Here is a 26,744-nt window from a genome sequence, read left to right as displayed (position 1 = left end):
AGTATTTGGGCCCCATCATTTGGTACCTGGCATATATGAGGTACTCAGTAAATATTTTTTGAATGAATGAGTGTGTGTACGTATGTCATGGAGTTTACTAGTCAAATGTCTGGAAAATGACCCACTGAATACCTACCATCACCACTGTCTCAAACTCCTCAGACTTCAAAGGAAGGAGCAAGTCATCGTTATTACTATTTTTTTCTAAGATTTTATTTATTTAAGAGAGAGCACATGCATGGTGGGGAGGGGCAGAGGGAGAGGCAAGAGAGAATCTCCAGCAGACTCCCTGCTGAATGTGGAACCTGATGCGGGGCTCAATCCCATGACCCTGAGATCATGACCTGAGCTGAAACCAAAAGTCAGATGCCCAACCGACTAAGCCACCCAGGTGCCCCCTCATTGTTATTACTTTTATAAATGGGGATATGAAGAGAAGAAATAGATAAAAGTGGAGGTCCTAGGTAATGTCTTATGGCTAGTATAGTTCTAGGGCTAATTAGACCAGCTTGGAACCCATTCTGCCTCCTGAGCTAGCCTCAAGAAGGAAAACCAACAACAGATCACTTCTAACTACCCATGGACTCAATCTCTATACCCCATCTGCAAATATTCCTATCATCCACAGGAAGATGACCAGATTGCAGTCTTCTCAAAGAGAGAACCCCTAGGCTATACCTATCTTCACCAGCCCAACCCAAGTCTTCATTCCCTTAAATGTGTTCTCTGTGTTTTCATTATGCAAAATATCTAAGTATGGTAGAGAGGCATGTAATAGATTCTCATTCACTCATTCATTCAACAAACCTCTTTTGCACATTGACTTTGAGCCGGTTTAGTGTGGTGGGTACTAGGGGTTCCAAGATGCCCTGAGGGAGTTCCCAGCTTGGCTGGGGAGACAGACAAATTAGCAGGTGATTGCAATGCAGTGTGTAGGTGTTAGAGTGGTAGGACAATGGAAGCAATTCTGTTTAGATAGAAATCAAAGAAGGTTCTTTGAAAGACACTTGAACTACGTCATAAAGAATGAGTGACAGTTCACCAGGCAGAGGGGGAGTGGGGAAGACTTTCCACGTCGAGGGACCACAACAAGCCAAATGAATGTACAAATCAATGAGCTCCCATTGTTGTTTCAGCCCAAACCTTCTTCTGTGTTCTGCATGCTGGGGACCCCTGCCTGAACTTCTCTTGCCCTGCTTCTATAAATCATGATCAGACACAGTGAAATATGTTCTCCAGGCTGCAGGGTCCTCGGGTCAAGGTAATGGGTCACTAGTCAGCTGGTGCCTCCAAGGAGTGGACCAGAGTCTGAGAATCAAGTATGTGGGCCCCACATCTCAGATGAGTGGAGGGAAGACATGGGGTAAGGCATGTGATGTTTACGTTCAGAAACTGCAAAGCCACTAGCTTGCAAAGTGTCATTACGTCTGCAGGTGGAGGGTAATTGTCTTGTTACTCAAGGACTCTTGATCGGGCTCAGAATTGTCTCTGGGGAATTGCTTTATGACCCAGAGCCAGGCAGCGATAGATAGGAGATGTGGTTTGCTGGGCAGAAGTTTACAAGGCAGGAAATTGCTTCACTGGGCACAACCATTCATAAGAAACACCTCTGGGAAAAGGAGACTAGGCTCTTGGCAGGTCTGCCCATGGCCATTTGTTTACATCAGCAACAGCCCATGTTCCTGGTTACACAATGTGGCAGCGTCACTTTGAGTGGGGGATCTTTGCCCCATGAAAGAATAAACACATTCCTCACTCGCAATGGAATTAGCAGACCTCACAGACTTTTCAGGGACTCTCCTGGAGGCCTTAATGTCATAGGAAGGTGACTCTAAACAAACTTAGCCCAAATTTGGTTGAATTCCCCTATAAATGGCAGTGCAGGTTCAGATGAAGATACCCCAAATGTGAAGGGTAGAAAAATGTGACAGTCTTTTGTCAGACAGTTGCCAAAGTCACTCTGGGTTTCTCAGGATCAATCCAGTCACTGGTGTAGGGGTCATTGGTCAGTCTTTGGGGGAGGAGGAGATGGAACTATGTGTTGTTTGGACACATTCCAAAGCCCATGTTTCCATTGTCCCACCAGCTCGGAGCTGAGTCTCGGAGTCCAGAGCTGTTCTGCACTAGAGACATCAGATCCACACATGTCATGGGGAGGAAAGATAAGGGGCAGTGGCCAGTGTCTCCAGAACCATGGGGGTCTGTCTGGCAAGTCCTGGAGGCCTCCAACCCAGCACTGCTCATTAAAATTAAGAGTCACACCCTTGGCCCTACTCCTTCCTGCCCCATTGGTAGCCACATCTCGGTCTCCTCGGTCTCGTGCTAGCCAGGTGAGCTTCAAGGGGCTGCTTCGCTTCTCTGAGGCCTCAGGTTCTGTCTGTGAAATGGGGAACTTAACATGCCACTTAGATTCACAGCTCTAAAGTGAGGATCCAGTGAGACTCTGAATTTTGTCACAAACGTGTTCGCACACCTAGGGTTTAGTGTACCGTCCTGGGGCAGTTTGGCAAGTGGGCGAACTTGGAGAGGAATTTTGTTTTATGTTTTTTACCTTCATATGAGAAGTTGCAGATGGTGAGGTGAATCCACCGTTACCTCTGACTTAGTACAGATCCTGTTATTTGTGTATTTACACTTCTGGACAGAACATTCCAGGGCAGGAGCAGCCGACAGCAGAAGGCCCTGGGCCTGCTCTGCCTGAGTTTCTTTTACTTCCCTAGAGAATATTTGTTTAATTCTGTCTGCCATTGGTAAGTTCTTTTTTTGTAGTTTCATGGTCTTATCAACACAAATACGACATGCACATAAGCTGTCTCTTCATTTTCTTCACTGTGCAGCCTGGCATTGGGATTGGTGACTGACGGCCAGCTCGGCTGCTCTTTCCACAGTGGCCTTGCGGTTCTTGGAGGAGACTTTGTAAGCAATCTCTGCACAGTAAGATTTGTTGTACATCAGCAACACTTCAAGCTCTTTGACACTGTGGACTGGGAACTTCAGAAGCCACTGGGCAGCATGTGCCTTGTTTTCTTGTCGCTTCTGAAAGCATTGCTGGGCATCAAGATCTGGCCCTTGAGTCTTCTGTGCACCCTACCGTCAGTGCCTCTGGTTTCCACCAGTTGGGCTTACTTTTAACTTATCAGTCTGACTGGTGCCAGATGAACTTCTTGGTCCTCTTTTTAACAATCTTGGGCTTCTTCAGAGGCCTGAGGGCAGCCATGATGCCAAGTAGCAGATGACTGTCACCTCTGCAGGCAGCGCCGAGGAAGAGAACAGAAGGTGGCACGTAAGGGCTTTCCATTTGCAAGTTCTAAAGGGGCCCAGGCCATGTCCCTCTTGGTCATCATTCTAGTTTCAGCATCTCATATGAATGAGTAAACACATGTGTGAATGCATGAATGAATAAATAAATGGGTTGCATTTTCTAAAATCTGAAAACCAGGGGCACCTGAGTGGCTCAGGGTTAAGCGTTTGCCTTTGGTTCAGGTTGTGATCCTAGAGTCCTGGGATCGAGTCCCACATTGGTCTCCCTGCATGGAGCCTACTTCTCCCTCTGCCTATGTCTCTGCCTTTCTCTCTCTGTGTCTCTCACGAATAAATAAATAAAATATTTAAAAATAAACAAAATAAAATCTGAAAACCATTGATATACTGAAACCATAACAAACCCACAGTGGATTACCCAGCTTCTACCTCAACAGATAAGCAGCAATCCTGATTCCCAGTTTCCTTGTACAGATGGAACAGCTGTGTCAGGGAAAGAAAGGTGGGGTACAGTGGTAAAGCCCACTGGGGCAGCCACAAGGACAACTCCTACCCCTTTAGGTGATTAGTTCCTGAAGAATCCACTTTAGTAGTTGTCTTCAAGCCCCTCAGGATCTCGTGCTTCTGTTGGCCTGCCCTGCCCATTCTGTGTGAAGGAGACTGAAAAAAGGGTTAGAGCCACTGTCCCTAGACATTTGGGGAATGTTACAGACCACCTGACCTCCAAACCCTGCTAGAGGAACTAGGATAAGCCTAGAGGGGAAGGGAAGATCCTGTGGGTCACCTTGGAGGAATGTGTGGCCAGGGCAGTAAGGGACAGACTTAGAGGAGCACTTAGGTATCAAGGGCATGGCCATGAAAGTATGTTAGAGACCTGCCTCAGGATGGTTCTGGTGCCAGTGTATGGATCTGATGTTCTAAAAGTCATGCTTCTTAAACTGCGGCATAGGGCAGTGAGCCAGGGGATCCAAAAGGCCACAAGAATAACAGCTCATCTTCCTGGAACATCAGTTTTCTACAGAAACAATCATGTTAACTGCATTTTTATATAAAAGCAAATGCATGAGCATGATGCAAAATTTGCACATATTTTTAAGATAAAATATGAGGCGGGGGATCCCTGGGTGGCTCAGCAGTTTAGTGCCTGCCTTCAGCCCAGGACGTGATCCTGGAGTCCTGGGATCGAGTCCCACATCGGGCTCCCTGCGTGGAGCCTGCTTCTCCCTCTGCCTATGTCTCTGCCTCTCTCTCTGTGTGTCTCTCATGAATAAATAAATAAAATCTTTTTTAAAAAGATAAAATATGAGGCTTCAAATAAATCTCCTGTTTTGTTTTTGTTTTTTAATTTATTCATGAGAGACACACAGAGAGAGGCAGAGACACAGCCAGAGGGAGAAGCAGGGTCCCTGCGGGGAGTCTGATGTGGGACTTGATCTCAGGACCCTGGGATCACAACCTGAGCCAAAGGCAGATGCCAACCGCTGAGCCACCCAGGTATCCCAAAGAAGTCTCCTGTTTGCAGTGACCTAAAACCCCCGGCCCCTTGAGAAGCACGAATTCACTCTTCTCTGCCATTAATGATACTTTAGTTTCCGAGGCACTGGCCTGAAAGAGCCGTGCAGAAAACACCACCGTGACAATACTCTTACCATCTGTGCGTGATGCCAGACCCCCACTCCATGCAGAGAAGGTGCCCTTGATGAGACAATGGCACTGGTACAACAACGGCCTCTCACATCATCTGGGCTGACCGTCGGATTCAAGAGATCAGCCTGCTGTCCTTCTCCCAGGTTCCTGGAGACATAAATCCCCTGTCTGAGAAGAGGTGTTACACTCCTATTATCATTTGCTGTTTTTCTGGTGGCCTGTATAGCGCTCAGCACAGATGAGCCACTCGGTTAAAAACTGAACTCCAGACAGACACCTGCACCTCCTCCTTCCTTCCCCCTGGGGGCGGTGGCAGCTCTGGCCTCAGATCCCCTGGGCGCCCAAACCAAACAGCAAGGCCATGGCTGACAAGTGCAGCTCCAGTCACCATGAGGCCAAGGCAAGTTTTACTTCCTCTGTTCCCAGGCTAACGGCTTAAGAAATTCATTCCAAATAGAGACACAACATTTTTACTTCTATTCACATCTTTAAAAAGATTTTATTTATTCATGAGAGACACAGAAAGATAGGCAGAGACATAGGCAGAGGGAGAAGTAGGCTTCCTGCAGAGAGCCCGAGGCAGGACTCGATCCCAGGACTCTGGGATCATAACCTGAGCCCAAGGCAGACGCTCAACCACTGAGCCACCCAGGTGCTGTTTTATTCACATTTTTAAAGGTGACACAGGGAAAAGCGGGACAGGGAGATAGCCAGTGAGTTAACAGCTCTACTCTGAATATGCAGAGATCCACAGTGAACGGGATCTGGGTCCGAGGTTATCTGCTGTAAGTTTACTCTGTCAAATTTGGTTGCCAAAGCAGACTCCCTGGGGCCTCCAGCTCCAGCTCCCTCCTGTGACCGCCTGGCAAGTGAAGCTCCTCTGGTTCTCTCTGACTCCAGCATAAGCCCCTGAAATTGGGAATGATGTCTAACTAATCTTCGTGCCCCCTACGGCTTAGTTGGGTCTTTGCACATAAAACGCCTCGGTAAATATTTCTGGTGATGACTATGACAGCAATTTACCAAAGAGGAGTTGTTTACCGAAGAGTTGTATTCTGTGCAGTCTGCTGGGCATGGGATTAAATGACTAATAAGAAACCCTCTCTTCCCTCAAGGGGCTTGTGGCTTAGCAGGGAAAGTCACCCTCCCAGACAGTACAAGTGCTGCATGCTCTCTAGCCTGCAGACCCAGAGGCTAATGTGGTGACTTTCCCTGCTAAGCCACAAGTGGGGGCTTGGCCTCCCCCAGCTGAAATCATGGGGGAACCAAAGGGAGGGTGGCATCAAAGGGGTCCTTCCACAATCAGGAATGCCCAGAGTGGGTGGGCCGGAGGGTGACCTCCGCATCACCCTGTAGGAAAGTAAGGCTGGGCTAACACCTGTTAAGACAGGTCACTCCCATTTGCCCATTGTCCCGTGTTTGCAGAGGAGGAGCAGAGAACTCCGGGAAGGAAGGGGATGGGTCACAACCAGGTGAGCCTCCTTTCTGTGGCACCACAAGCATGGCATGGAGATAGGACGGCCGTCCTAGAAGGATTTACAACTCCAGATTTCCAGGTCTTATCACAAAGAAGCTCTTTCTCAATCATGACATTGAAGGGAGGGCAGGGGGAGGTAGGTAGGGACGGGGGACAAGTCAGGGCAGCATGGGGAGGGGGGAATCTAGAAGTGTGTGCATCTGGTTGTGCCAGATAGAGGAGTTCAGGAGGGACAGAGAGCAGGAGCCAAGAGAGAGGTGAGGGGTGGGGTAAGCTGTTCATGGCTGACATTGTATGGGGTATTGAACTGGTTATGCTTGGGGGCGGGAGCAGGTGGCCAGTGTCTCTGGTCATACCTATAGCTCCTGAGGCAGAGCTTGTCCCTGGGGACAAGGTAAACTGCCCACCTGTGCTGCTTTGGTGATAGAGGGGAGAAGGGGAGAAGACTCTGTGATGAATGGCTGGCCCCATGGCTGCTAAAGGCACCAGTGCTGCCTTTAGATGCCTTTCTCCCTTCCATCTTCCCCTGCCATCCACTTTCACCTGATGCCACCTGAATAAAAACATCACCCAAGGGAAGCAGCACCCTCTGCAATTTGCCCTGAACCACACTCCAGTAGGGCACCTCGGAGGGAGAAGACTAGGTGTTTCCTTCCATGGCAGGCCTCCTCTGGACTCAGGCCCCAGTCTGCATTCTGCTCCTAGGTGGGACCCAGGAGGACTTAAAGGATGTAAAAATATCCTTCTGAGGACCCCCAGAGCATGCCTCTCTCCTCCCGCTTCCTCCAAGACATCAAATGCATCAGACCTAGCTGGGAGGGTGGAGTTCACAAACATAGCTTGGGGGAGTCTTGTGGGCCTCTCCTTCACCCTCCCCACTCCAGCCTGAGCAAATTCCCTGGGACTTCAAAGCCAGCTGCTTGTTTGCCTGGCCACGGAGCAGCAACAATGCTTTCCCTTTTGACCTAAGAAAAGGGGGGCAGCTGAGAGCACAGAACACTACCCATAGGTGGCTGTGAAGTGGGCATGCCTGCCAGCCTGCCCTGCCAGTCCCAGACCAGGGGATGCATTGAGAAGGCCCGATGGGAACTGTGTCCCCAGGCTGCTGGATACACCTCTGGAAAGACTGCCCCAGCCAGGACTCAGTTCAAAGAGGGCAGGCTCCACCCCACCACAGGATGGTGTGACTGGGCATATCAGTGTACCGGGAGTGGAGACCACAAGCCCATGCACTGCTCCCCAAAGGCTACCCTTGGTTCCAGGAACTGCTCACCATGAACATGGTGGTGTAGCACGTGTGCTTGTCTGTGCCAGGTATATATGTGTCCATACACACATGTGTGCACAGGAGTGGGCATAGCCCAGTGATCCCAGACACCAGCATATGGATATGGTTCTCTAAGAACTCTGCTCACAACTCACGTTCTGAAAACAAATTTTTATGCTTGATCTGAATGTAAGAGCAGAGAATAGTATATGAGAAGCAGTAAATTAATCCAGCCAATCAGTTCAAGGAATGGAGAAACCTATCTTAGGACTTACTGAAGGCCTTACCTACCTTTCGACTTACTTTTCTGCCCGGTCAATGATGAAACACTCATATTTTCAGGGATCCTCAAAAAGGCATGAAAAATCTTCCCAGATTGTAGCATCCCAGACAGTAGCATCTTTAACAAGATTTTTTTGGTAATAATGATGATGATGATGACTTTTTCCTGAAGAATCCCCCCTCCCCATTTGCCATCCCACATAGAAGAGGATAGTGAGAGCATCTAGGCTCTTTCTGAAGAGATGGCCCCAGAGTAGATGCACTCTAGTGTAGGGGAAGGTGTGTGGACCCTAACGTCAGCCAGAGCTGGGTTCTCATCCTAATTCTGTCACTTATTCCCTGCATGACCCCAAGGACATTATTTAACACTCTGATCTTACATTTCTTCATCTGAAGCCTCCTGGAAGATTCTACATTCAAGAAAGGAATGTTGCTGGTGATTATAACAAGAGGAAATTATTTGGTGAAAAACTGCTTTGCAGCAGGAACCCAGGTCTGGGGCTGCAGGTCCAACATGTGAAGTATCCATGGCAGCTTCCTTCACAGTTTAGAGATGCAGCACCCATGGTGATTTAGAGCCCAGACACCACATCAGGGCTGCCATGGTCCAATCCTACACACCACTTTCAGTTGCCACCACTTAGGCATGCACTTAATCTCTGTGCCTCACTTTCCTTCCCTGTAAAGAAATGATAATAGTAGTCTCTACCACAAAGGATGATTTCCAAAACAAAATGAGTTAATGCATACAAAGTACTTGGTAAATGGGTGGCACAACGTAAGTGCCATATCTTGCTTGCAAGTTTTATTATTGTATTGTCAACACTGGAGTCACACAACACTGTTCTTGTAAATACTGTCCAGGCAAAATTACAAATAATTGGTGGAAATGAGGAACATGTGTTGGTGTAGGAGTAGGGGAAGGTTTATTGATTTGTAAGTATGGATTGGCCAGCAGGACAGGAGCAAGGCAGCTAGGATTTTGATCTCAAAGGCATACCCTGAAATTCATTTGTGTTAGTCAGATAGAAGAATGATAACCTCACTAAACCAGATGGTACAAAGCTGAGCAGAGAACTCTGACTCTTGCTGTCCCTTCCCTTCCTGGGGTTCTTTTTTTTTTTTTTTTTTTTACGATAGTCATACAGAGAGAGAGAGAGGCAGAGACACAGGCAGAGGGAGAAGCAGGCTCCATGCACCGGGAGCCTGACGTGGGATTCGATCCCGGGTCTCCAGGATCGCGCCCTGGGCCAAAGGCAGGCGCCAAACCGCTGCGCCACCCAGGGATCCCCCCTTCCTGGGGTTCTTCTATCATCTCTCAAGAAAGTTTTAAAAATCATGAGATTTCTGGTTTCCTGTAAGAAATTTATTTTTCTTAAAGATTCTTTTTTTTATTTATTTGAGAGAGTGTGTGTGTAAGAGAGAAAGTGAGTGAGAGAGAGCATAAGCAGGGAGGAGGAAGAGGGAGAAGCAGACTTCCCACTGAGCAGGGAGCCTGATGCAGGACTCCATCCCAGGACCCTGGAATCATGACCTGAACCAAAGGCAGATGCTTAGCTGACTGAACCACCTGAACCACCTAGGTTCCCTCACGTAAGTAATTTAAACTCTATAGAAATTTCAATGCTCTGAAATTTAAGTTTTATCCTGTCTCAGGACAGCAGCCCCAAATGCCCCTCCCTGGCTAATCAGGTGTTTCCTGAACCTGTTGGCAGCCTCCAAGCTGCAGATACTTCCCCTTTTGTCCCTATAACAGAGTAGATTTCTGTCCTAGTTGCCTCCCCACAGACCTCACCCTGACCTAAAGAGCTCCGAAGTGCTGCAGAAAGGGGAGAGGGGGAAAAAAAAAAGAAAGGGGAGAGGGGATAGAATGGGGGAAAAGCCAAATAAGCCATAGCTCCTAGCCTGAATTATTAGGCAATGCAGAACAACCTCTCCTTGCATTCCCAAGTCCAGATCTCACTAATACACAGAAGGCATGCTTTATCACATTTATAGATGGCTGGTTATGAAGTAGGAATACAAATGACCAAATTTAATGGGATTTATGTAATATAAATTTAATATTATATATAAATGTAAATTTATATTAAAATATAAATTATATGTGTATATATATTTTTTCCTGTATTCCTGCTTTGGGAGCTTTTTCTTCTCTTTTGAACAAATAACAGATTTTCAGTGATGTAGTTCAAATGAAAAATATACGGGTTTAGTTAACCCTAAACTTAAGTCAGCAATGTACCATAGTACTGAGAAGACAAAATCAAGAGTGCATCAATAGAAGTCACTGTGTCCAGATCATGGGACATAAGAGCCCCCCTTGTTTGCAATCAGACTCACCTTAAAGTCTTGGCATCACTTTTCAAGAGGGACATTGACCAATTGGAAACCACTGAGAAGAGAATAATCAGAAGAATGAAAAATCTGGAAATTATCTCATTCAGACAATAGCAAACATCCGGGAGATGCGTAGTCTCACAGGGAAGATCTAAGGAGAACAAATAGTTGAAGAGGTGTGATGTAGATGAGAAAACACATTGCTCTCTGAACCACAGGGCAGATCATAGACTACAGGAGAATTATTCAACTGTTTGTCAATGAAGTGAATCCACCCTAGCAGTAGGTAAAGGCTGGAGGATCATCTTTCAGAGATGTAGGATAGGGATAACTATATTAAATAGGAGGTTGGAAAAGAAAAGAAACCATTCAACTCTGAAAGTCTGAGTTTATTTTTAAAAAATTATAAATGGGCCAAATCTTCTGTTTAGGCAAAACAATATCTGCCTAACACTCCCTCTATTAGAGTCACCTAGCTGGGCAAAAACCATTGTTTGTTCTGAATTATTTCTTTTAAAATGCAATGTGTTAGCTGAGAAATGTGACACGTTAGCACAGATAGCTAGCTAGGAGGAAGTTTGGAATCATGGAAATAGCTTTCGACTATGAATCAGAAGATTCTGGTTTGAATCTTCCACTTATTATCTATGTGGTCTTATTTACCTTTTTGAGTTTCCGTTTCTTCATCTATTAAATGAGAATAAAAATGCCTATTCTCAAATACCAAAGGCATATACATTTTGCTGGTACAGACCTATCAGGCACAGCATAGCTCCAGAGCCAATAGTTCTGGTAATGTATCATAGTTAAGGTGACATGCTCCTTTAACGAACAGTTACCAACTTTTACCACTTTCACTCATATTTTAGTGGCTATCCCAGGCAATGCCAAAAGGCAAGGAAAGAAATAAAAGGTACAATGATTGGAAAGGAAAAAATAAAATTACTGCTATTTGTTTACAATGTGATTCTCTTTGTAGAGAATCCAAGAGAATTTAGAGACCAATTATTTTAACTATTACAAGAATTGTACAAAGTTGCTGAATTCAGATGCAGCTTATCAAAAAATCAAAAGCATTCTTACATACCTGCAAAAACTAAGTAGGAAGTGTAATCTTTAAGAGTTTCTGTCACCATATCCACAAAAACTAAAAGGCATGTAGGTATTAGCAATCGATCTAATAAAATAAGTGTTGATTCAAGTGGAGAAACTATAAACTTTATTGACAGAAGATCTAAATAAATAGGCCATGTTCATGGATGGAATATATTATTTTTAAATCCCAAATCACTCCAAAAATTCAATATAGTTCCAATAAAAATCTCAACTTGGCCATATCTGTATATAGGAAAATTCCAAGCTAATCGTAAAATATGATAGAAAAGAGCCAAAAATAGTAAAGACAATTTTGAAGAAGAAGGAAAAGAAGACATTTGCTTTACCACAAGTGAAAAATTTTAATAAGGCTATTGTAATTAAAATAGTGTGATCCTGACACATAGAGAAAAAACTAAATCCAATGAAATGAAATAGCTCAGAAATAGACCCACGCTTTTAAGAGTTTGATATATTACAGCAATGGCATCACAGATCACTGGGAAAATGATGTACAATCAATAAATGGTGCTAGAAAAAATGATTATCAATATGGAAAAATAAAAATAAAATTATCTTCCTATCTCACACTGTGTATAAAGAGTAACTTAAAGGCTTTGATGTGAAAAAGCAAAATTTTTAAATTCTTAGAATTTTACAGCACAATACTGTAAAGAATAAATTTGACTATGTTAAAATGGAGATTTTTTTAAAATGGAGATTTAATATATTAAATGTGCTTAATATATTAATATACATATATTTTTAGAGTTTTTATTTATTTATTTGAGAGAGAGAGACAGAGAGCATGAGCCTGTACAAGCTGAGGGGAGAAGCAAAGGGAGACAGAGAAACAGATTCCCCACTGAGCAGGGAGCCTGACTTGGGGCTTGATCCCAGGGCCCTGAGATCATGGCCTGAACCAAAGGCAGACACTTTACCAAGTGAGCCACCCAGGCACCCTATATTAATTATATTAAAATAGAAAAAAATATTACAAATTGAAAAGTCAATCTCCAAAGGGGGAGAAAATGCTTACAATGAATGCTACTAACAAAGGGTAAATTTCCAGATTATATAAGAAAGTCTGACAAATTAATTTTTATATACTTTTTAATTATACATACAATTTTTATAAATTATATACTATATATTATATACAATTTTTAATAAGGACCTAAGAGAAAAATATGCAAAGAATTTGAATAAGCAAGTTACAGAAAAGGAAACACAATGGACAAAAAAACAAAGGTACTTGCAAAAAGCAAAGGTACTTGACCTCATCAGTATTTTGAGAAATGCAACTTAAAATCCCAATAAGAATGACTTCCAGGGCAGCCCATGTGGCTCAGCGGTTTAGTGCCGCCTTGAGCCTAGGGCGAAGCCTGGAGACCCGGGATCAAGTCCCACATTGGGCTCCTTGCATGGAGCCTGCTTCTCCCTCTGCCTGTGTCTCTGTCTCTCTCTGTGTGTTTCTCATGAATAAATAAATAAAATCTTAAAAAAAAAAAGAGTGACTTCCAGGTAAAGATGGCAGATTGAGCATACTGTCATTTTCCCCCAAAACCTCATTAAGATAACAGCAGATTCTTTTTATAAAAGGCGTAAACTCACAAGGATAAAGAGAATGGGAGAGGAGACTATGGCAATAAAAGTTTGGAAGCTAGAAAGCAAATAATTGAGAGATAACTGATTCGAAAAACTGAAGAAAACTGAATCTCAATCTAGATAAGTGGAGAAAGCTGGGAAGTTGGTCTACCAAATACCTGAGGCAATGAAGATGAAGATGGAGTGAAAAATAATCAAGATTGGATGGAAATCTTCAGAAAGCTAATGGGGGGGTGCCTGGGTGGCTCAGTCGGTTAAGCAGCTGCCTTCAGCAAGTCATGATTTAGTAGTCCTGGGATGGAGCCGAGATCCTCCAGATCAAGCCTGGAGTCCCCAGATGGAGCATGGAGTAGGGCTCCCTGCTCAGCAGGGAGCCTGCTTCTTCCTCTCCCTCTGCCCCTCCCCCTGCTCATGCTAGCTCTCTCTCTCTCTCTCTGTCAAATAAATAAATAAAATATATTTTTAAAATTTTTTAAAGGAACATTCAAGGAATAAAAAAAGGAATTCAAATTTTAAAAAGAAATTTAAAATATATATGATAATATCAATGGAAAACTTAATAAATAGACTGGAAAAAAAAAGTTGAGAAAATTCCCAGAAATTTGAATAAAAGACAAGAAGGAGAAAAATAGGAGAAAAAATAAAGTAAGACCAATGGAGGAGATCCAACATCTGAATTACAGGAGTTCCAGAGAGAGCAGAGAAAACAGAAGAGAAGAAATTCTCAGATAAATAATCCAAGAAAAATGTTCCAGGAGACATGGCCTTCTGGATGGAAAAGGCCCACCAAGTGTCCACCATATTAGATGAAAACAGATCCATCCATACATATTCTTTTTTTTTAAATTTATTTATTCATAGAGACACAGAGAGACAAGAGGCAGAGGGAGAAGCAGGCCCCCCAACATGGGACTTGATCCCACGTCTCCAGGATCACACCCCGGGCTGCAGGCAGCGCTAAACCGCTGCGCCATGGGGGCTGCTCCATACATACATATTCTTAAATACATAAAACCACAGAATAAGTTCAAACCAACTTCAGAAAAGTAGACTCTGCTGAAGCATGAGAGGACAATAGGAGTGGGGAGGGATACAAAAGGGAGTTTCAACTAAATCTATAAACTTTCTTCAAAAAAGAACTGATATAGCAAAATGTTTACTTTTATTAAATACAAGCAGTAAACATGAGTATCTAGAATATCCTCTGAACTGTTCTGTATATATTTCATAATTAAAATATAAATGCAAGAGGCTCAGGAAAATATGTAAGAATAATCATAGCAGCCAAAAACTGGAAATAAATTAATGTCCATCCCAGGAAAATAGATAAGTTGTGGTATACTCATATAATGGAGTATTATTCAATAAAAAGGAATGAACAACTAATACATGAACAATGTGAATGAATATCAAAAATAGGCTTAAGAAAAGGAGCCAGAGGGGCACCTAGGTGGCTCAGTGGTTGAGTGTCTGCCTTCAGCTCAGGTCATGATCTGGGGGTCCTGGGATTAAGTCCCGCATCAGGCTCCCCAGAAGGAGCCTGCTTCTCCCTCTGCCTATGTCTCTGCCTCTGTCTCTCTCTCTCTCTCTGTGTGTCTCTGTGTCTCTCATGAATAAATAAATAAAATCTTTTAAAAAAAGAATGAAAAAAAAAGGAGCCAGATACAAAAAATGTGTGGAATCCAGTAATAGGCAAAACGAATCTAGGGTGTCAGAAATGCCTAGAGAGAAGAGAAGGATTAAGAGTTAGACCGGAAAGGACAAAGGGAACTTTCTAGGAAGATAGAACTGTTCTATGCTTTGGGTGAAAGTTATATGAGTATGTAATTATCAAAACTCACTGAACTGAACCACTTAAGATCTGTCATTTTATTATCTGTAAATTATACTCAAATGATGAATGAATGAATGAATGAATGAATGAATGAAATGGGAAAAACAAGTGACAAAAGGGATCTTCAAAATTATATTTTGGGTTGAAGCTCATGGTCTCCACTCTATGACTCTAATGTAAAGTCCCAGGTGGGGCTGGAGAGCCCATGTTTATAGATGGTCTATGTCTCTTTTGTATTTTCATCTTTTTACCTGTTCCAGAATCCACCTGTAACTGTGTAATGATGCCAGAGTGATGGTCTGCTTCAGAACTCTGGGAAGAGGTAGGCAAAAAAGCTACAAAAAAAAAAAAAAAAAAACCCTCCCAAAGCTCAGACCTCATCTTGGCCAACCCTCTTTTCCCTTCCTGACAATGTTCCTGACCAGAGTAAAGCCAGTCTTAGGCTTGAACCTCTTGGATGACAAAGAGCTCCCTCCTCCCAGGTAACAATGCTAGTAACAACAACTAGCAAACTTAAGTGAGTGCTATCCATGTGCCTGGCACTGTTCTCAGCCCTTCGCATGTATTGACTCACTTCAAGTCAGCTTGTTTTAAATTGGGACAGCTCTGTCTGCAGAAAGTTCAGACAGGACTCCCCATTTTCCCTCTGATCCTCTTGAGGTCTCTTAATGGAGGGGAAATGAGGATTTTCACATGGGACAAAATGGGTTTCCCACAGAGACAACAGGGGAAGACAGGGTTAGTGTGCATTGTGCTACATGCTTGTCATTGCAAGTCCAGTCTATCCCAGGCTCCAAAGTCATAGCAGTAGTGATAAGTAATAGTTAACATTACATGCTCACTTTACATGCATTTGCCTCATTTAATTCACATAACAACCCTATTTTTCTACAGATGAGCAGATTGACGCTTTGAAAGGTGAGGTAACTATCTTAAAGCTCCAGAGCTGGTTGCCAGCATTCCAGCCCAGGCTGTCTGGCCAGAGGCTGAGCTATTAGCCATACCAGTCTGTACAAGTTTTCAAAATTAATGTGTTTCTGAGAAGAGTGTAATAGAAAAATCGTTGAACAGAGTGAGAAGGCTGGGGCTCTGCTCCTCCTTCTGCTACCTCTCTGAGTTTGAGCAAACTGCTCTCCCCATTTCCTTAAGTGTAAAGCAAGAGAGCTGTATCAGATGATGCCTAAAGCCTGGGCCTCCCTCTGATAATCTGTGTTCTAAGCTATAGGTGTCTATAATCCTTTCTCATCTGAAATGTGTCCTAGTCACAAAGAGATGGAAAAATATTCCATGCTCATGGATTGGCAGAATTAATATTGTGAAAATGTCAATGTTACCCAGGGCAATTTACACGTTTAATGCAATCCCTATCAAAATACCATCGACTTTCTTCAGAGACTTAGAACAAATTATTTTAAGATTTGTGTGGAATCAGAAAAGACCCCGAATAGCCAGGGGAATTCTAAAAAAGAAAACCATATCTGGGGGCATCACAATGCCAGATTTCAGGTTGTACTACAAAGCTGTGGTCATCAAGACAGTGTGGTACTGGCACAAAAACAGACACATAGATCAATGGAACAGAATAGAGAACCCAGAAGTGGACCCTGAACTTTATGGTCAACTAATATTCGATAAAGGAGGAAAGACTATCCACTGGAAGAAAGACAGTCTCTTCAATAAATGGTGCTGGGAAAATTGGACATCCACATGCAGAAGAATGAAACTAGACCACTCTCTTGCACCATACACAAAGATAAACTCAAAATAGATGAAAGATCTAAATGTGAGACAAGATTCCATCAAAATCCCAGAGGAGAACTCAGGCAACACCCTTTTTGAACTTGGCCACAGTAACTTCTTGCAAGATACATCCACGAAAGCAAAAGAAACAAAAGCAAAAATGAACTATTGGGACTTCATCAAGATAAGAAGCTTTTGCACAGCAAAGGATACAGTAAACAAAACTCAAAGACAACCTACAGAATGGGAGAAGATATTTGCAAATAACATATCAGATAAAGGGCTAGTTTCCAAAATCTATAAAGAACTTATTAAACTCAACACCAAAGAAACAAACAATCCAATCATGAAATGGGCAAAAGACATGAAGAGAAATCTCACAGAGGAAGACATACACATGGCCAACATGCACATGAGAAAATGCTCTGCATCACTTGCCATCAGGGAAATACAAATCAAAACGACAATGAGATACCACCTCACACCAGTGAGAATGGGGAAAATTAACAAGGCAGGAAACAACAAATGTTGGAGAGGATGCGGAGAAAAGGGAACCTTCTTGTACTGTTGGTGGGAATGTGAACTGGTGCAGCCACTCTGGAAAACTGTGTGGAGGTTCCTCAAAGAGTTAAAAATAGACCTGCCCTATGACCCAGCAATTGCACTGTTAGGGATTTACCCCAAAGATTCAGATGCAATGAAACGCCGGGACACCTGCACCCCGATGTTTCTAGCAGCCATATCCACAATAGCCAAACTGTGGAAGGAGCCTCGGTGTCCATCGAAAGATGAATGGATAAAGAAGATGTGGTTTATGTATACAATGGAATATTACTCAGCCATTAGAAACGACAAATACCCACCATTTGCTTTGACGTGGATGGAACTGGAGGGTATTATGCTGAGTGAAGTAAGTCAATCGGAGAAGGACAAACAGTGTATGTTCTCATTCATTTGGGGAATATGAATAATAGTGAAGGGGAATATAAGGGAAGGGAGAAGAAATGTGTGGGAAATATCAGAAAGGGAGACAGAACATAAAGACTCCTAACTCTGGGAAATGAACTAGGGGTGGTGGAGGGGGAGGAGGGCGGGGGGTGGGGGTGAATGGGTGACGGGCACTGAGGGGGACACTTGACGGGATGAGCACTGGGTGTTATTCTGTATGTTGGTAAACTGAACACCAATAAAAATTAATTTATTAAAAAAAAAAGAAATGTGTCCTAGGGTATCTAGTTAACATATGGAGAGGGATACATGAATGAATGAAGGAGTGATCAAATGAAGTGAAATCTAGCATTTTCCTTTGCAGAAGGCTATTACTAGTCAACTGATCCTGAAGAAAATAGAGTCCTGGTCTCACTTTTCTGTTTCAGTTGCTTTTCCCCGGGTGGCTTCAAATCTTTGAGCAAAAATAAAGCCAGCGTCAACCCCAGGGCTTTCTCTCAAGGCCCAGCTGTAAGGCTAGAAGCAGAAAGTGAATATGCACACAGAGTGGCCAATTAGTTCACTGACTGCCCTCATGACCTCTGACCCCTGCTGGGCCACCCCATCCATTAGCTGTCCTCTTCCCCTCCACCCTCCTCTCTCTCAGTTTGAGCTAGTGTTGAGCCATTCTCTTTCAGCAAAGAAACATGCTCAGGCATTCAGCCAGCCGCTTCCACTTGCTGTTCTTTTGTCTCCTCCCTCTGTTGCCCTTGTTGCTAACCTGGTCACCACTCCTTGACCCTAGGCTGGGCTCTCGCCCCTCCTGGGAGTGGAGAGGGGCAGTATTCCAAGGCAGAGCTTGCTGGGAGGAAGAAGGCAAGCTCTTGCTTTTCCTTTTCACTTGGATTTCATTCCACAAACTCGAGTTTTAATCCTATTCCTTACTGCAAGAGAGTCCCTGTAATGCTTTCCCTGGGATGATGATTTCTTTAAAAGGCAAGTGTTTTGAAGATTTCTGTGTTGGGAAGTCAGCAGTACATTTCTTTGAGATGTTGGCTATTCCTCTGTGATGTTGGGAGGGAAACTATATATTTATATGTATATAATTTCTGTGTGTGTGTGTGTGTATACACACACACACACACACACACACACGCATACATATATATAGTTAATTAAGAGAGAAAAGGCTAGGGATGCCTGGGTGGCTCAGTGATTGAGCATCTGCCTTCAGCTCAGGACGTGATCTCAGGTTCTCGGATCGAGTCCCACATCGGGCTCCCTGCAAGGAGCCTGCTTCTCCCTCTGTCTATGTCTCTGACTCTTACTCCCCGTGTCTCTCATGAATAAATAAAATAAAAATATTGAGAGAGAGAGAGAGAGAGAGAGAGAGAGCGAGCAGCCCGGGTGGCTCAGCAATTTAGTGCCGCTTTCAACCAAGGGCGTGATCCTGGAGACCCGGGATCGAGTCCCACATCAGGCTCCCTGCATGGAGCCTGCTTCTCCCTCTACCTATGTCTTTGCCTGTCTTTCTCTCTGTGTGTCTCATGAATAAATAAATAAATAATCTTTAAACAGAGAGAGAGAGAGAAATGGAAAGGCTAGTTCAAGATTATGGTTGTGTGAATACCTATTTGTAAAACAAGGTAAAGCAGTCATCAAAAGAGGAAAATGAATGAATTTTATTGCACTTGAGAAAAGTCTTCTAAATGTTAGTTGCATCTGCTAATTTTTTAGAATTCTAGCTCAGAGAGCAAAGGAGCTGGTAGTGACTTTATTACAAAAGGCTAAGTTTTGGGGAGTCAGACCCATTGCATTTAAATCCAGGTCCTGCCATTTATCTACTGAGTGACTTTTGGTAAAAATAGTGGCTTCCAATTTTCTGAGTGCACCTTGTATGCCAATCACTTGACATCTATCATCTCCTTCAATCCTCATTAATATAAGCAGTGAGGCAGGTGTTATAAGCCACTATCTTCATTGTACAAAGAAGAAGAAAGAAATGAAGCCTAAGAGAAATGAAAATTTTTTGTTCAAGGTTGTATAAATCGTAAATGGCAGGAAAGGAATGTGACCCCAGAGTCCTTAAATACAGTGCCATACTTCCTCCCAGTTGTAACATACCTAAGTTATTTAAGCTTTATGAGCTTTGGTTTCCTCACCAAATAATAATGACCTAATAGTAATAGTAAGCACCTAATGGTAATGACTAATGACTGCTGAATGCTTCTTACTATTTTCTAGGCACTTTTTAAAATACTGACATACCGCATCTCATTTCGTCACAAAGATCTAAACATAGGAACTATTTTTATTCCCATTTTACAGAGGAAGAAATTGAGGCTTAGAGAGATTGAGAAACTAATCCAGACTGCACATGGCTAATGAGTAGCCAAGCTGGGATTCTATTTTGGGCCTGTTTGGCTCCAGGCCCAGGCTCTTTCTACTTTCTGCTCTAGGATGGTTGTCTCAAAAAGGCCTGATGACGAAGATATGGTATGTACACAAAGAGAGGACAACAGGAATGTAAGGAAGGAGGAAACTAATTCCAACCAAGAGCAACATGTACAGCTTTATGGAGAACATAGAGGAGAATTGCTGGATGGAAATTCACTTTAATGCCAGTAAGGCTCAGAAATCCACCTGTTGGGCAGCCCCAGTGGCCTAGCAATTTAATGCCACCTTCAGCCCGGGGCGTGATCCTGGAGACTCGGGATTAAGTCCCACATCAGGCTCCCTGCGTGGAGCCTGCTTCTCCCTCTGCCTGTGTCTCTGCATCTCTCTCTCTCTCTCTCTCTGTCTCTCATGAAAAAACAAATAAAATCTTTAAAAAAATCCACCTGTTTCACGATGCAAGGCACACCCTAATTATGTACCGATGTTTATGCTGATGGGGTGGATAGAGTCCTTGCCATAAACACGTCTAATAAATACTATGGCAGGGACCGACCGTAGTTTATTCATCACTGTCTTCCTTCTCCCCTTCCTTCCACCTCCCATCCCAGTAGCATCTAGCATGCTGCTTTGCACTATAGTCCACACTCACTCGATAGAGATTTCCCTGTTCCTGTCATTCAGTTCCTAAATGAATAAATGAATAACCTCAAGAAGGATTTGGGCAGGGGTAAGTGGCTTTCCTGGTTTGGGGGATGCTGCAGCCCTGCAGCTGAAAGACCCTAACCCTCTCCTCTTTCTCCCTGCGGCTCCTCTGACAAGAAGCCCACAGGCTGAATGGTAGGGGGCCCACTGCACCAGAGATGATTTATGGTTCTTTGTTATACAAACTCTTTCACATTCCTCCCCATCCTCTTTTTGCAACCAATTCATCATGACATTTAAATGAAAATTTGGATAGGGAACTCTGGCTCACAGTCCTGAAGACAATTGTTCAGGACACCTAAACAACAATAGACCTAGCATTTGAATCTATAAAAGATAACTTCTCCATCGGGATTATCTTAGATTTCCCTGCTTTTCCCAAGGACCCAGGGAAATGCCTTCATTTCTATCTTAAAGAATCTCAGGTATTCAGCCTGAACAGTGAAAAGAAAAGGGCAACATACAGCTAACTGGCTATGGAAGGCAATGCTCTGTAATTTTCCCATAATTCAAACAACAGAGGCCCCAAGGAAGATTTCCGTCTGGACTGCAGAACAACTTTACAAAGATGCTTCAGAGTTGTTCTACTCAATGCTCTGGGAACCCCAGGTTTGTTGGGTCAATCTGCCATCAAAATGATGATGGCAAAGTGAAGTGAAACTTTCTTGGTTCTTCATGCTATTATTTTTTTAAAGATTTTATTTATTTATTCATGACAGAGAGAGAGAGAGAGACAGGCAGAGGTAGAAGCAGGCTCCATGCAGGGAGCCCGATATGGGACTCCATCCCTGGTCTCCAGGATCACACCCCGGACTGAAGGTGGTACTAAACCGCTGGGCCACCGGGGCTGCCCGGTTCTTCATGCTATTGATACATACTGACATCACACTAATCAAAGTGAATCCTTTATCAGGGCCATAGGAGTAAACTAGCAGTGAGCATCTCCTCCGGCTGTCATTAAGATTATGTCAGTCACATCACTCATGGGATACCATATTCTGGCATTATTTTGACTATGTCAGCACAGTCAGTAGAATCAAGAGCTAAATTCTTGAGCAAAAACCATATACATTAAGTTTAATACAAAATCATTGGGAAAATGGACGTTTTTAATTTTATTGATTGTTGTATATCATTGCCTTATTGTGAAAAGAACTATCATGGTTAGAACCTAACATGCCACGTATGATGTTTTTACATGATTTTTAAAAAGATTTTATTTATTTATTCATGAGAGACACACAGGGAGAAGCAGAGACATAAGCAAAGAGAAGCAGAGACATAAGACAAGGGACATGATCCCAGGACCCCGGGATCACAACCCGAGCCAAAGGCAGACGCTCAACCCCTGAGCCACACAGGCGTCCCTTGCATGATTTTTTATAACCCAGGTGATTAGATGATGCCTTCTAATTTCTTACTATGTGATGCTCAACTCACTTCACTCTGTGCCTCATTTTCCCTTTGTACACAGAAGACGAATGTTTTGCTTCCTATCTTCCTAAAGACAAAATGCAAAATGAGATGTAAAAAAGGTATTTTCTATCATAATGCGTTCACAAAAGTTAGGAATAGTATTAACTTTAGGGAACCACATCATACTTTACATGCATCAGGGAATCTCAGGATTCCTGGGTGGCTCAGTCGGTTAAGTGTCGGAGTCTTTGTTTTGGCTCAGGTCATGATCTCAGGGTCTTGAGATCAAGCCACTTGTTGGCTTAAGATTCTCTCTCCCTCCCTCTCTGCCCTTCTTCCTCTCCCTCCCTTAAAAAAATGCACTAGGGAGTCTCAAATAATATTTTTTTTGTAAAACAAACAAGCCCCTTGTATACTGGTTTAGAATATTCAAATTTTCAATAATAAATTTTCTTAAAAGAGGGCTGCCCCGGTGGTGCAGCGGTTTGGCACCGCCTGCAGCCTGGGGTGTGATCCTGGAGACCCGGGATCGAGTCCCACCCGGGCTGCCCCCGATTACTACAGCTTTGTAATATGATTTGAATTGGACATTTCGTAATTGCAATATGATCTGGAATTGTAATACCTCCAGCTTTGCTTTTTCAAAATTGCTTTGGCTTATTTACGGTCTTTTGTGGTTCCATACAAATTTTAGGATTGTTTGTTCTAGTTCTGTGAAGAATTCTGTTAGTATTTTGATAGGGATTACATTAAATCAATAGATTGCTTTGGGTAGTATAGACATTTGAACAATATTTATTCTTCCAATCCAATCCAATGAGCTCATCCAGTGAGCAAAGAATATCTTTCCATTTCTCTGTGTCATCTCCAGTTTTTTTCACCAATGTTTTATAGTTTTCAGAGTGTAAGTCTTTTACCTTTTGGTTAAGTTTATTCCTAGGTATCTTGTTATTCTGGGTGCAAATGTAAATAGGATTGTTTTCTTAATTTCTCTTTCTGCTGCTTCATTATTAGTCTATAGTAATGCAACAGATTTCTATACATTTACTTTATATTCTGTGACTTTACTGAATTCATTTATTAGTTCTGGTATCTTTTTGGTGGAGTCTTTCAGGTTTTCTATGAATAGTATCATGTCATCTATAAATAATGAAAATTTTACTTCTTTCTTACCAGTATCAATGCCTTTTATTTATATTTATTACATGACTGCTGTGAGTAGGACTTCTAGTACACTGTTGAATAGTGGTGAGAGTGGACATCCTTGTCTGGTTCCTGATCTTAGAGGGAAAGGTCTCGGTTTTTCCCCATTGAGTGTGATATTTACTGTGGGTTTTTCACACATGGCCTTTATTAGAGATGTAGAATATTTAAAAATTTTAAGGGCAATACAGTGATACTCAACATTTGTTAGAAATTATGTGAACTTCTGGGGCACTTGGGTGGCACACTTGATTGGATGTCCAATTCTTGGTTTCAGCTCAGGTCATGATCCATTGGTTGTGAGATTGAGCCCCATGTCAGACTCCACGCTCAGCTCGGAGTCTGCTTAATACTCTCTATCCCTCTTCCTCTGCACCACCCTGCCCCCACCCACTCATTCTCTCTAAAATAAATAATCTTTTTTCAAAAAAAAAAAAAAGAAATTATGTGAACTTCTTTAAAAAAAAAAAAAAGTAGCCCCCAGCTGGCTCAGTCAGTAGAACATGCATCCGTTGATCTCAGGGTTGTAAGTTGAAGCCCCATGTTGGGGCTTAAAATAAAATAAAATAAAATCTTAAAAATAAAATAAAATCTTTAAGAAAAAAAAAGAAATTATGTGACTTCCAGTATGAGGTAGATCATAGTTTTGAGGATGTCATATCTTTGCAAAGCTGGGTTTTCTGTGGTTGCTCTGATGAAAAGCAAGTACTGCATGAATATCAGTGTGGAGCATAAATGAGTGTGTCAGTGTTTAATCGAAGCTCTGAAGTTGTGCAGCACCCAACAAGATCACATAAACCATTAGCAAGTAAGTTGACTAAAAATGAAGTAAGAATACTATTAGTTCTTTGTAATTTTAATGGCTACTAAATTGTGAAATCATAAATATATGTTATTTGGATATAACAGGGCAGGGCACCTGGGTGGCTCAGTTGGCTGAGTATCCAACTCTTGATTTTGGCTCAGGTCATGATCTCAGGGTCCTGAGACTGAGTCTCCATGCCAAGTGTGGAACCTCTTAAGATTCTCTCTCGCCCTCTGCCCCTCTCCCTACTCACATGCATGCGTGCTCTCTCTCTAAAACACACACACACACACACACACACACCAAAAAGATAGTTGGATTTACCAACCTAATGAATGGATTTATTAGGTATTTCTTTTGGTGTGAGTTACCATGAAAAAATTATTGAGACTCTAAGACCACAGTTAATCAAGAAAATTTGAGAACCTTAGTTTTCTCAATTGTAAACTGAGTCAAATAGTGTTTAGTACTCAGTGTTGCAGTGAGATTAAATGGATTAATATATGAACAAGGGCAGCCAGGGTGGCCCAGCGGTTTAGCACTGCCTTTGGCTCAGGGCTGATCCTGGAGACTCGGAATCGAGTCCCGCATCAGGCTCCCTGCATGGAGCCTGCTTCTCCCTCTGCCTATGTCTCTGCCTCTCTCTCTCTCTCTCTCTCTGTGTCTTTCATGAATAAATAAAAATCTCTAATATATATATATATATATATATATATATATATATATATATGAACAATATTTAGAATAGAAACTTGCAGGGGTGCCTGGCTGGCTTAGTTGGTAAAGTATGTGACTCTTGATCTCGGGGTTGTGAGTTCAAAACCCCACTTTGGGTGAGAAGATTACTTTAAAAAAATATTTTTAAAAAAGAAGAATAGTACCTGGCAAATAATCACAGAAGTAGTATTATCATCTCATTACCAGGACAGGTCCTTTATTATTATTATTATTATTATTATTATTATTATTATTATTATTTTATTTATGATAGTCACACACACACACACACACAGAGAGGCAGAGACACAGGCAGAGGGAGAAGCAGGATCCATGCACCGGGAGCCCGACGTGGGATTCGATCCGGGGTCTCCAGGATTGCACCCTGGGCCAAAGGCAGGTGCCAAACCGCTGCGCCACCCAGGGATCCCAGGTCCTTTATTTTTAAATTTAATTTATTATGTTTTAGTTTACATCTTTTCATTTACTGTCAGCCCTTAAAAACAAGGAGGCTTAAAACAAAAAACAAAAAACATGGAGGCTTAATAAAAATAGGTGGAGAAATTGTGCTCCTTCTGTTTTCTCTGAAACACACAAAACATAACAAATAAAGTCCAAATGTATCCCTCATCCCAACAATCTAGGATCACTCAAGCAGGTAGCCCTACACAAAGCATAATGATGAAGGGTATAACCAGAAACCACAAGTATATTTTGCTCTCACATTTTCTTAGGTTATCGATGCATTTCAAGAATTTCTTGATTTCTTTGCAATGATTCAAAAATCTCTAGGAGACAAATGGCCATTTGCAGGAAGAATATGCTCCACATGCCAAGTTTCCACACCATGTCACTTTTTTTTCAGCCTCAGAGCTTACCAATACAAGAATCTTGTTTCCAGAGCCAGGGTCTGTAGAGACTTTCTCAAACTGGCTGAGTAGAGCACCTGCATTTGCTGACAAGAAGCCCTCCTCATCTGCAGCCAGCTTCTCTCCAAGTGTCCTGAGAACTGTTAGCATCTCCCTTTTCTATTGAATGTAGAGGCCTTTCCAGGTTTCCCACTGTGAGATCTCTGTCCATCTCTGCTAAACTTATCTGAAGCTGACCTGGTTGTTTCCTTGCAAAGCATCTGATGACCTCCGGGGTTTGAAAGACCTGGCTGATAGTTGCCTGGATATCCAGTTGCATTCAACCTAACTCATCTACCAAAGTCATTTCCAGGCAGGATTTTCTTCAGCAAATCATTAAATTCACTTAGTTGCTCCTGAGCTTTCGTTTTGGTTTCTTCATCTGTATCAAGGTCCTCTACGTGTTCCTTCAAATCCTGTAATTGCTACATTAGTCTATCCAACAATTCCTCTAAATTATGCTTTAATTTGCTTGTCTCTGTCTTTTTTCTGGAAGCCATTTTGATCTCATGTCTCTTAGTACTTTGAACTCTGCACAGTGTTGACTAGTCCCAAAGTGCATAAACCTCCAACTGTTGAAGTTCCAAGTGTCATAAACCTGAGGAAAGTGAAATTGTTCATCAGGACTATAAGAAGCTCAAAGTTCAAACCACTTGGAGGTGCGGTTGGCTCCTCAGCCCTTGGGGTCCTCTCTCCCCAGGACAGTTCTTTTCAACGGTCTTATACTTATTTCTACATAATAGGAAAAAAAAGCGTTTTGGAGCATGTCTATGCACCAGTCACATTAAGACTTTATAACTGCCATAATAAACATTAATTTCTATTTAAATTTACTCTCTGGGAGAACAAAAGTGACTCTATTTCTTTATTGTTTTATTTCTTTGATTTTTAGGTCTCCTGGGATTGAAATCTTCACCAATTATTATTTTAACAATTAGAAACAGAATTTGTCCTTGTACATAACAGGGAGTTTTAAAAATTGCTATCAAAAACTCTTCCAACAGGAACGCATGAGTGGCTCAGTGGTTGAGCATTGGCTTTTGGTTCAGGGTATGGTCTCGGAGTCCTGGGATTGAGTTCTCTGGCGGGGAGCCTATGTCTCCCTCTGCCTATGTCTC

General features: G+C 42.6%; 1 pseudogene; it reads right to left on the bottom strand.

The window, feature by feature from the left end:
* Positions 1–1,999: 1,999 nt before the first annotated feature.
* Positions 2,000–26,247, bottom strand: LOC129514877 (uncharacterized; annotated as a pseudogene).
* Between the last annotated feature and the right edge of the window lie 497 nt (positions 26,248–26,744).

Source organism: Nyctereutes procyonoides, unplaced genomic scaffold (assembly GCF_905146905.1).
Source record: "Nyctereutes procyonoides isolate TBG_1078 unplaced genomic scaffold, NYPRO_anot_genome, whole genome shotgun sequence".
Classification (NCBI taxonomy): Eukaryota; Metazoa; Chordata; class Mammalia; order Carnivora; family Canidae; genus Nyctereutes; species Nyctereutes procyonoides.
Note: the sequence above shows the minus strand (reverse complement) of the source record. Positions and strands in the feature narration are given on the sequence as shown.